This window comes from Eubalaena glacialis, chromosome 5 (assembly GCF_028564815.1).
Source record: "Eubalaena glacialis isolate mEubGla1 chromosome 5, mEubGla1.1.hap2.+ XY, whole genome shotgun sequence".
NCBI lineage: Eukaryota > Metazoa > Chordata > Mammalia > Artiodactyla > Balaenidae > Eubalaena > Eubalaena glacialis.
This window is the reverse complement of record NC_083720.1, coordinates 129,377,178-129,389,537: the sequence shown is the minus strand read 5'-3', so window position 1 is coordinate 129,389,537 and position 12,360 is coordinate 129,377,178.

The following is a 12,360-nucleotide window of genomic DNA, read 5'->3' as shown; positions in this document are numbered from 1 at the left end:
GAATCAAGAGGGTGTAAAGCGGCATAAACACAGCAGTGAAAAGCAGCTATACCCCACTATAAAAATAAATTACTTTAAAAAAACCCATAAAACAAAGACAGTGAAAGAGAGAGGAATTCTTACAAAATCCGTTCAGGGGCTCTGATGCAACCTGGATGGTCCATATCTAGAGCCACAGCAGGATGATACATAAGGCTGGACACCCTTGGGGCTGAGAGGATTGGTGAGGTTGGGTGAGCAAACGCAGACCCTTTAGAGTCATACTGCGTGGTACCCATCCCATGGGTCCCAAATCTCCAGGTTCAAGGGCATCTTCCGACATCGAAAAGATGCATGGGAAACCCAGAAGATGGTACACCGTGTGATCGGGAAAGGTTTCTAAAACGCACCTCATGTCTCCTCTCCTTGTGCTCGGGTTCGCCATTCCAGCCGCTTTACTAACAATGTCCCTACTTGGAGAATCAGCAACGTTTACCTCCTGTTTCGTACTGGTTGCAATTTGTCCTGAGGATGACCGGGAAGAGCGGGAACCAATGAGAGACGAGCTCTAGGTGTTGGGACAGGCACAGGTCACTCATATTCCCATCAGGTAGAAGAATGAACCACAGGCTCAGCCTGACCCCCGGAACCAGAATAGGGCCAGAAGCAATCCTGCGCTTTTGCGGCCAGCTCCCAAAAAAGCGAGTTGAAAAATGGAGCTCAGGGGCACTGCAATTCACAAACCTGCAGAGTTATAAATGATAACTCTCGTCCGCAAATGTATTGAGGGAAGGCAACGAAGAGGATTTGAAAGGAAGGCAGAATTGCAGGAAACAGATTTCAGGAGGTAGATTCGACTCGCCTTTAAAGCACATGAAAAGCGGTAAAGCGTCCACAATGATGCCCTTAGCCAAAAAGGGCGTATGCGTTTTTTCCTGAATATATTCAGGAAAAAACGCATACGCCCTTTTTGGCCAACAGAGCAAGCCGGAAAGGCAAATCAGCGCTACAAAGAAGTCTCGCTTGCCATCGGTCAAAAGGGCCACGATGAAAAAAGTGTAAAAACCAGAAATGCAGGACAGGCTATGGAGACATGGGAGCCTTGCTACGCTGATGGGCGGGATGTAAATTGCCAACAGCCACTCTGGAGAAGTCTACGCTGTGTCCTGAAACATGTAATAAACACAGCTTAGAGAGAATAAGGCACTTCCACTCATGGGCGTATAAGTTGGGAAAAGTAGAAATCAACAAGACACATGCACCCCAAAGTTTAGGGCTGCTCTGTTTCCAAGAACCTCCACTTCGGTCTACCTTAAATATCCCAGGAAAGAGAAAAATGGATAAAGAAGTTGTGGTACTTATGCACAATGGAATATCATTCAGCCATGAAATCAATGTCATAAGGCTAGTAGCAGCATGATGAGTGGAATTTGGTACGATGATTCTAAGTGAAATACGTCACACAGCAAAAGACACTTAGCCTACGATATCACTTATAGAGGGAATGGAAAAATCGCTACACTTGAACTGAATTACAAAACAGAACAGAGTCACACATTTAGAAAACACACTAGGGCTGCTTAACGGGAAAGGTGAGGTGGGGTGATGCATAAAACAAGGGTTTGAAATTAGCTCAGATACCGTTCCACAAGCCAAATATGTAATAGCCAAGACCTACTCCCTGCTCAGTGAACTGGACTCAACACCCCCTATTCACCGCCCAAGAATATATCTGACTAGTAAGAGTCTTAAAACCTATGTATTGATATCTCTCTGGAAGTGAATCAAGAGATGTAAAGCGGCATAAACACAGCAGTGAAAAGCAACTATACCCCACTATAAAAATAAATTACTTTAGAAAAACTCATAAACAAAGACAGTGAAAGAGAGAGAAATTCTTACAAAATCCGTTCAGGGGCTCTGATGCAACCTGGATGGTCCATATCTAGACCCACAGCAGGATGATACATAAGGCTGGACACCGTTGGGGCTGAGAGGATTGGTGAGGTTGGTTGAGCAAACGCAGACCCTTTAGAGTCATACTGCGTGGTACCCATCCCATGGGTCCCAAATCTCCAGGTTCAAGGGCATCTTCCGACATCGAAAACATGCATGGGAAACCCAGAAGATGGTACACCGTGTGATCGGGAAAGGTTTCTAAAACGCACCTTATGTTTCCTCTCCTTGTGCTCGGGTTCGCCATTCCAGCCGCTTTACTAACAATGTCCCTACTTGGAGAATCAGCAACGTTTACCTCCTGTTTCGTACTGGTTGCAATTTGTCCTGAGGATGACCGGGAAGAGCGGGAACCAATGAGAGACGAGCTCTAGGTGTTGGGACAGGCAGAGGTCACTCTATATTCCCATCAGGAAGAAGAATGAACCACAGGCTCAGCCTGACCCCCGGAACCAGAATAGAACCAGAAGCAATCCTGCGCTTTTGCGGCCAGCTCCCAAAAAAGCGAGTTGAAAAATGGAGCTCAGGGGCACTGCAATTCACAAACCTGCAGAGTTATAAATGATAACTCTCGTCCGCAAATGTATTGAGGGAAGGCAACGAAGAGGATTTGAAAGGAAGGCAGAATTGCAGGAAACAGATTTCAGGAGGTAGATTCGACTCGCCTTTAAAGCACATGAAAAGCGGTAAAGCGTCCACAATGATGCCCTTAGCCAAAAAGGGCGTATGCGTTTTTTCCTGAATATATTCAGGAAAAAACGCATACGCCCTTTTTGGCCAACAGAGCAAGCCGGAAAGGCAAATCAGCGCTACAAAGAAGTCTCGCTTGCCATCGGTCAAAAGGGCCACGATGAAAAAAGTGTAAAAACCAGAAATGCAGGACAGGCTATGGAGACATGGGAGCCTTGCTACGCTGATGGGCGGGATGTAAATTGCCAACAGCCACTCTGGAGAAGTGTACGCTGTGTCCTGAAACATGTAATAAACACAGCTTAGAGAGAATAAGGCACTTCCACTCATGGGCGTATAAGTTGGGAAAAGTAGAAATCAACAAGACACATGCACCCCAAAGTTTAGGGCTGCTCTGTTTCCAAGAACCTCCACTTCGGTCTACCTTAAATATCCCAGGAAAGAGAAAAATGGATAAAGAAGTTGTGGTACTTATGCACAATGGAATATCATTCAGCCATGAAATCAATGTCATAAGGCTAGTAGCAGCATGATGAGTGGAATTTGGTACGATGATTCTAAGTGAAATACGTCACACAGCAAAAGACACTTAGCCTACGATATCACTTATAGAGGGAATGGAAAAATCGCTACACTTGAACTGAATTACAAAACAGAACAGAGTCACACATTTAGAAAACACACTAGGGCTGCTTAACGGAAAAGGTGAGGTGGGGTGATGCATAAAACAAGGGTTTGAAATTAGCTCAGATACCGTTCCACAAGCCAAATATGTAATAGCCAAGACCTACTCCCTGCTCAGTGAACTGGACTCAACACCCCCTATTCACCGCCCAAGAATATATCTGACTAGTAAGAGTCTTAAAACCTATGTATTGATATCTCTCTGGAAGTGAATCAAGAGATGTAAAGCGGCATAAACACAGCAGTGAAAAGCAACTATACCCCACTATAAAAATAAATTACTTAAAAAAAACTCATAAAACAAAGACAGTGAAAGAGAGAAAAATTCTTACAAAATCCGTTCAGGGACTCTGATGCAACCTGGATGGTCCATATCTAGAGCCACAGCAGGATGATACATAAGGCTGGACACCCTTGGGGCTGAGAGGATTGGTGAGGTTGGGTGAGCAAACGCAGACCCTTTAGAGTCATACTGCGTGGTACCCATCCCATGGGTCCCAAATCTCCAGGTTAAAGGGCATCTTCCGACATCGAAAACATGCATGGGAAACCCAGAAGATGGTACACCGTATGATCGGGAAAGGTTTCTAAAACGCACCTCATGTCTCCTCTCCTTGTGCTCGGGTTCGCCATTCCAGCCACTTTACTAACAATCTCCCTACTTGGAGAATCAGCACCGTTAACCTCCTGTTTCGTACTGGTTGCAATTTGTCCTGAGGATGACCGGGAAGAGGGGGAACCAATGAGAGACTAGCTCTAGGTGTTGGGACAGGCACAGGTCACTCTATTTTCCCATCAGGAAGAAGAATGGACCACAGGCTCAGCCTGCCCCCCGGAACCAGAATAGGGCCAGAAGCAATCCTGCGCTTTTGCGGGCAGCTCCCAAAAAAGCGAGTTGAAAAACGGAGCTCAGGGGCACTGCAATTCACAAACCTGCAGAGTTATAAATGATAACTCTCGTCCGCAAATATACTGAGGGAAGGCAACGAAGAGGATTTGAAAGCAAAGCAGAACTGCAGGAAACAGATTTCAGGAGGTCGATTCGACTCGCCTTTAAAGCACGTGAAAAGCGGCAAAGCCTCCACAATGATGCCCTTGGCCAAAAAGGGCGTATGCGTTTTTTCCTGAATATATTCAGGAAAAAACGCATACGCCCTTTTTGGCCAACAGAGCAAGCCGGAAAGGCAAATCAGCGCTACAAAGAAGTCTCGCTTGCCATCGGTCAAAAGGGCCATGATGAAAAAAGTGTAAAAACCAGAAATGCAGGACAGGCCATGGAAACATGGGAGCCTTGCTACGCTGATGGGCGGGATGTAAATTGCCAACAGCCACTCTGGAGAAGTGTACGCTGTGTTCTGAAACATGTAATAAACACAGCTTAGAGAGCATAAGGCACTTCCACTCATGGGCGTATAAGTTGGGAAAACTAGAAATCAACAAGACACATGCACCCCAAAGTTTAGGGCTGCTCTGTTTCCAAGAACCTCCACTTCGGTCTACCTTAAATATCCCAGGAAAGAGAAAAATGCATAAAGAAGTTGTGGTACTTATGCACAATGGAATATCACTCAGCCATGAAATAAATGTCATAAGGCTAGTAGCAGCATGATGAGTGGATTTAGGTACGATGATTCTAAGTGAAATACGTCACACAGCAAAAGACACTTAGCCTACGATATCACTTATAGAGGGAATGGAAAAATCGCTACACTTGAACTGAATTACAAAACAGAACAGAGTCACACATTTAGAAAACACACTAGGGCTGCTTAACGGGAAAGGTGAGGTGGGGTGATGCATAAAACAAGGGTTTGAAATTAGCTCAGATACCGTTCCACAATCCAAATATGTAATAGCCAAGACCTACTCCCTGCTCAGTGAACTGGACTCAACACCCCCTATTCACCGCCCAAGAATATATCTGACTAGTAAGAGTCTTAAAACCTATGTATTGATATCTCTCTGGAAGTGAATCAAGAGGGTGTAAAGCGGCATAAACACAGCAGTGAAAAGCAGCTATACCCCACTATAAAAATAAATTACTTTAAAAAAACCCATAAAACAAAGACAGTGAAAGAGAGAGGAATTCTTACAAAATCCGTTCAGGGGCTCTGATGCAACCTGGATGGTCCATATCTAGACCCACAGCAGAATGATCCATAAGGCTGGACACCCTTGGGGCTGAGAGGATTGGTGAGGTTGGGTGAGCAAACGCAGACCCTTTAGAGTCATACTGCGTGGTACCCATCCCATGGGTCCCAAATCTCCAGGTTCAAGGGCATCTTCCGACATCGAAAACATGCATGGGAAACCCAGAAGATGGTACACCGTGTGATCGGGAAAGGTTTCTAAAACGCACCTCATGTCTCCTCTCCTTGTGCTCGGGTTCGCCATTCCAGCCGCTTTACTAACAATGTCCCTACTTGGAGAATCAGCAACGTTAACCTCCTGTTTCGTACTGGTTGCAATTTGTCCTGAGGATGACCGGGAAGAGCGGGAACCAATGAGAGACGAGCTCTAGGTGTTGGGACAGGCACAGGTCACTCATATTCCCATCAGGTAGAAGAATGAACCACAGGCTCAGCCTGACCCCCGGAACCAGAATAGGGCCAGAAGCAATCCTGCACTTTTGCGGCCAGCTCCCAAAAAAGCGAGTTGAAAAATGGAGCTCAGGGGCACTGCAATTCACAAACCTGCAGAGTTATAAATGATAACTCTCGTCCGCAAATGTATTGAGGGAAGGCAACAAAGAGGATTTGAAAGCAAGGCAGAATTGCAGGAAACAGATTTCAGGAGGTAGATTCGACTCGCCTTTAAAGCACATGAAAAGCGGTAAAGCGTCCACAATGATGCCCTTAGCCAAAAAGGGCGTATGCGTTTTTTCCTGAATATATTCAGGAAAAAACGCATACGCCCTTTTTGGCCAACAGAGCAAGCCGGAAAGGCAAATCAGCGCTACAAAGAAGTCTCGCTTGCCATCGGTCAAAAGGGGCACGATGAAAAAAGTGTAAAAACCAGAAATGCAGGACAGGCTATGGAGACATGGGAGCCTTGCTACGCTGATGGGCGGGATGTAAATTGCCAACAGCCACTCTGGAGAAGTCTACGCTGTGTCCTGAAACATGTAATAAACACAGCTTAGAGAGAATAAGGCACTTCCACTCATGGGCGTATAAGTTGGGAAAAGTAGAAATCAACAAGACACATGCACCCCAAAGTTTAGGGCTGCTCTGTTTCCAAGAACCTCCACTTCGGTCTACCTTAAATATCCCAGGAAAGAGAAAAATGCATAAAGAAGTTGTGGTACTTATGCACAATGGAATATCACTCAGCCATGAAATCAATGTCATAAGGCTAGTAGCAGCATGATGAGTGGATTTAGGTACGATGATTCTAAGTGAAATACGTCACACAGAAAAAGACACTTAGCCTACGATATCACTTATAGAGGGAATGGAAAAATCGCTACACTTGAAATGAATTACAAAACAGAACAGAGTCACACATTTAGAAAACACACTAGGGCTGCTTAACGGAAAAGGTGAGGTGGGGTGATGCATAAAACAAGGGTTTGAAATTAGCTCAGATACCGTTCCACAAGCCAAATATGTAATAGCCAAGACCTACTCCCTGCTCAGTGAACTGGACTCAACACCCCCTATTCACCGCCCAAGAATATATCTGACTAGTAAGAGTCTTAAAACCTATGTATTGATATCTCTCTGGAAGTGAATCAAGAGGGTGTAAAGCGGCATAAACACAGCAGTGAAAAGCAGCTATACCCCACTATAAAAATAAATTACTTTAAAAAAACCCATAAAACAAAGACAGTGAAAGAGAGAGGAATTCTTACAAAATCCGTTCAGGGGCTCTGATGCAACCTGGATGGTCCATATCTAGAGCCACAGCAGGATGATACATAAGGCTGGACACCCTTGGGGCTGAGAGGATTGGTGAGGTTGGGTGAGCAAACGCAGACCCTTTAGAGTCATACTGCGTGGTACCCATCCCATGGGTCCCAAATCTCCAGGTTCAAGGGCATCTTCCGACATCGAAAAGATGCATGGGAAACCCAGAAGATGGTACACCGTGTGATCGGGAAAGGTTTCTAAAACGCACCTCATGTCTCCTCTCCTTGTGCTCGGGTTCGCCATTCCAGCCGCTTTACTAACAATGTCCCTACTTGGAGAATCAGCAACGTTTACCTCCTGTTTCGTACTGGTTGCAATTTGTCCTGAGGATGACCGGGAAGAGCGGGAACCAATGAGAGACGAGCTCTAGGTGTTGGGACAGGCACAGGTCACTCATATTCCCATCAGGTAGAAGAATGAACCACAGGCTCAGCCTGACCCCCGGAACCAGAATAGGGCCAGAAGCAATCCTGCACTTTTGCGGCCAGCTCCCAAAAAAGCGAGTTGAAAAATGGAGCTCAGGGGCACTGCAATTCACAAACCTGCAGAGTTATAAATGATAACTCTCGTCCGCAAATGTATTGAGGGAAGGCAACGAAGAGGATTTGAAAGCAAGGCAGAATTGCAGGAAACAGATTTCAGGAGGTAGATTCGACTCGCCTTTAAAGCATATGAAAAGCGGCAAAGCGTCGACAATGATGCCCTTGGCCAAAAAGGGCGTATGCGTTTTTTCCTGAATATATTCAGGAAAAAACGCATACGCCCTTTTTGGCCAACAGAGCAAGCCGGAAAGGCAAATCAGCGCTACAAAGAAATCTCGCTTGCCATCGGTCATACGGGCCATGCTGAAAAAAGTGTAAAAACCAGAAATGCAGGACAGGCCATGGAGACATGGGAGCCTTGCTACGCTGATGGGCGGGATGTAAATTGCCAACAGCCACTCTGGAGAAGTGTACGCTGTGTCTATAAACATGTAATAAACACAGCTTAGAGAGCATAAGGCACTGCCACTCATGGGCGTATAAGTTGGGAAAACTTAGAAATCAACAAGACACATGCACCCCAAAGTTTAGGGCTGCTCTGTTTCAAGAACCTCCACTTCGGTCTACCTTAAATATCCCAGGAAAGAGAAAAATGCATAAAGAAGTTGTGGTACTTATGCACAATGGAATATCACTCAGCCATGAAATAAATGTCATAAGGCTAGTAGCAGCATGATGAGTGGATTTAGGTACGATGATTCTAAGTGAAATACGTCACACAGAAAAAGACACTTAGCCTACGATATCACTTATAGAGGGAATGGAAAAATCGCTACACTTTAACTGAATTACAAAACAGAACAGAGTCACACATTTAGAAAACACACTATGGCTGCTTAACGGGAAAGGTGAGGTGGGGTGATGCATAAAACAAGGGTTTGAAATTAGCTCAGATACCGTTCCACAAGCCAAATATGTAATAGCCAAGACCTACTCCCTGCTCAGTGAACTGGACTCAACACCCCCTATTCACCGCCCAAGAATATATCTGACTAGTAAGAGTCTTAAAACCTATGTATTGATATCTCTCTGGAAGTGAATCAAGAGGGTGTAAAGCGGCATAAACACAGCAGTGAAAAGCAACTATACCCCATTATAAAAATAAATTACTTTAGAAAAACTCATAAACAAAGACAGTGAAAGAGAGAGAAATTCTTACAAAATCCGTTCAGGGGCTCTGATGCAACCTGGATGGTCCATATCTAGACCCACAGCAGGATGATACATAAGGCTGGACACCCTTGGGGCTGAGAGGATTGGTGAGGTTGGTTGAGCAAACGCAGACCCTTTAGAGTCATACTGCGTGGTACCCATCCCATGGGTCCCAAATCTCCAGGTTCAAGGGCATCTTCCGACATCGAAAACATGCATGGGAAACCCAGAAGATGGTACACCGTGTGATCGGGAAAGGTTTCTAAAACGCACCTTATGTTTCCTCTCCTTGTGCTCGGGTTCGCCATTCCAGCCGCTTTACTAACAATGTCCCTACTTGGAGAATCAGCAACGTTTACCTCCTGTTTCGTACTGGTTGCAATTTGTCCTGAGGATGACCGGGAAGAGCGGGAACCAATGAGAGACGAGCTCTAGGTGTTGGGACAGGCAGAGGTCACTCTATATTCCCATCAGGAAGAAGAATGAACCACAGGCTCAGCCTGACCCCCGGAACCAGAATAGAACCAGAAGCAATCCTGCGCTTTTGCGGCCAGCTCCCAAAAAAGCGAGTTGAAAAATGGAGCTCAGGGGCACTGCAATTCACAAACCTGCAGAGTTATAAATGATAACTCTCGTCCGCAAATGTATTGAGGGAAGGCAACGAAGAGGATTTGAAAGGAAGGCAGAATTGCAGGAAACAGATTTCAGGAGGTAGATTCGACTCGCCTTTAAAGCACATGAAAAGCGGTAAAGCGTCCACAATGATGCCCTTAGCCAAAAAGGGCGTATGCGTTTTTTCCTGAATATATTCAGGAAAAAACGCATACGCCCTTTTTGGCCAACAGAGCAAGCCGGAAAGGCAAATCAGCGCTACAAAGAAGTCTCGCTTGCCATCGGTCAAAAGGGCCACGATGAAAAAAGTGTAAAAACCAGAAATGCAGGACAGGCTATGGAGACATGGGAGCCTTGCTACGCTGATGGGCGGGATGTAAATTGCCAACAGCCACTCTGGAGAAGTCTACGCTGTGTCCTGAAACATGTAATAAACACAGCTTAGAGAGAATAAGGCACTTCCACTCATGGGCGTATAAGTTGGGAAAAGTAGAAATCAACAAGACACATGCACCCCAAAGTTTAGGGCTGCTCTGTTTCCAAGAACCTCCACTTCGGTCTACCTTAAATATCCCAGGAAAGAGAAAAATGGATAAAGAAGTTGTGGTACTTATGCACAATGGAATATCATTCAGCCATGAAATCAATGTCATAAGGCTAGTAGCAGCATGATGAGTGGAATTTGGTACGATGATTCTAAGTGAAATACGTCACACAGCAAAAGACACTTAGCCTACGATATCACTTATAGAGGGAATGGAAAAATCGCTACACTTGAACTGAATTACAAAACAGAACAGAGTCACACATTTAGAAAACACACTAGGGCTGCTTAACGGGAAAGGTGAGGTGGGGTGATGCATAAAACAAGGGTTTGAAATTAGCTCAGATACCGTTCCACAAGCCAAATATGTAATAGCCAAGACCTACTCCCTGCTCAGTGAACTGGACTCAACACCCCCTATTCACCGCCCAAGAATATATCTGACTAGTAAGAGTCTTAAAACCTATGTATTGATATCTCTCTGGAAGTGAATCAAGAGATGTAAAGCGGCATAAACACAGCAGTGAAAAGCAACTATACCCCACTATAAAAATAAATTACTTTAGAAAAACTCATAAACAAAGACAGTGAAAGAGAGAGAAATTCTTACAAAATCCGTTCAGGGGCTCTGATGCAACCTGGATGGTCCATATCTAGACCCACAGCAGGATGATACATAAGGCTGGACACCGTTGGGGCTGAGAGGATTGGTGAGGTTGGTTGAGCAAACGCAGACCCTTTAGAGTCATACTGCGTGGTACCCATCCCATGGGTCCCAAATCTCCAGGTTCAAGGGCATCTTCCGACATCGAAAACATGCATGGGAAACCCAGAAGATGGTACACCGTGTGATCGGGAAAGGTTTCTAAAACGCACCTTATGTTTCCTCTCCTTGTGCTCGGGTTCGCCATTCCAGCCGCTTTACTAACAATGTCCCTACTTGGAGAATCAGCAACGTTTACCTCCTGTTTCGTACTGGTTGCAATTTGTCCTGAGGATGACCGGGAAGAGCGGGAACCAATGAGAGACGAGCTCTAGGTGTTGGGACAGGCAGAGGTCACTCTATATTCCCATCAGGAAGAAGAATGAACCACAGGCTCAGCCTGACCCCCGGAACCAGAATAGAACCAGAAGCAATCCTGCGCTTTTGCGGCCAGCTCCCAAAAAAGCGAGTTGAAAAATGGAGCTCAGGGGCACTGCAATTCACAAACCTGCAGAGTTATAAATGATAACTCTCGTCCGCAAATGTATTGAGGGAAGGCAACGAAGAGGATTTGAAAGGAAGGCAGAATTGCAGGAAACAGATTTCAGGAGGTAGATTCGACTCGCCTTTAAAGCACATGAAAAGCGGTAAAGCGTCCACAATGATGCCCTTAGCCAAAAAGGGCGTATGCGTTTTTTCCTGAATATATTCAGGAAAAAACGCATACGCCCTTTTTGGCCAACAGAGCAAGCCGGAAAGGCAAATCAGCGCTACAAAGAAGTCTCGCTTGCCATCGGTCAAAAGGGCCACGATGAAAAAAGTGTAAAAACCAGAAATGCAGGACAGGCTATGGAGACATGGGAGCCTTGCTACGCTGATGGGCGGGATGTAAATTGCCAACAGCCACTCTGGAGAAGTCTACGCTGTGTCCTGAAACATGTAATAAACACAGCTTAGAGAGAATAAGGCACTTCCACTCATGGGCGTATAAGTTGGGAAAAGTAGAAATCAACAAGACACATGCACCCCAAAGTTTAGGGCTGCTCTGTTTCCAAGAACCTCCACTTCGGTCTACCTTAAATATCCCAGGAAAGAGAAAAATGGATAAAGAAGTTGTGGTACTTATGCACAATGGAATATCATTCAGCCATGAAATCAATGTCATAAGGCTAGTAGCAGCATGATGAGTGGAATTTGGTACGATGATTCTAAGTGAAATACGTCACACAGCAAAAGACACTTAGCCTACGATATCACTTATAGAGGGAATGGAAAAATCGCTACACTTGAACTGAATTACAAAACAGAACAGAGTCACACATTTAGAAAACACACTAGGGCTGCTTAACGGGAAAGGTGAGGTGGGGTGATGCATAAAACAAGGGTTTGAAATTAGCTCAGATACCGTTCCACAAGCCAAATATGTAATAGCCAAGACCTACTCCCTGCTCAGTGAACTGGACTCAACACCCCCTATTCACCGCCCAAGAATATATCTGACTAGTAAGAGTCTTAAAACCTATGTATTGATATCTCTCTGGAAGTGAATCAAGAGATGTAAAGCGGCATAAATGGAGATTCATTAAT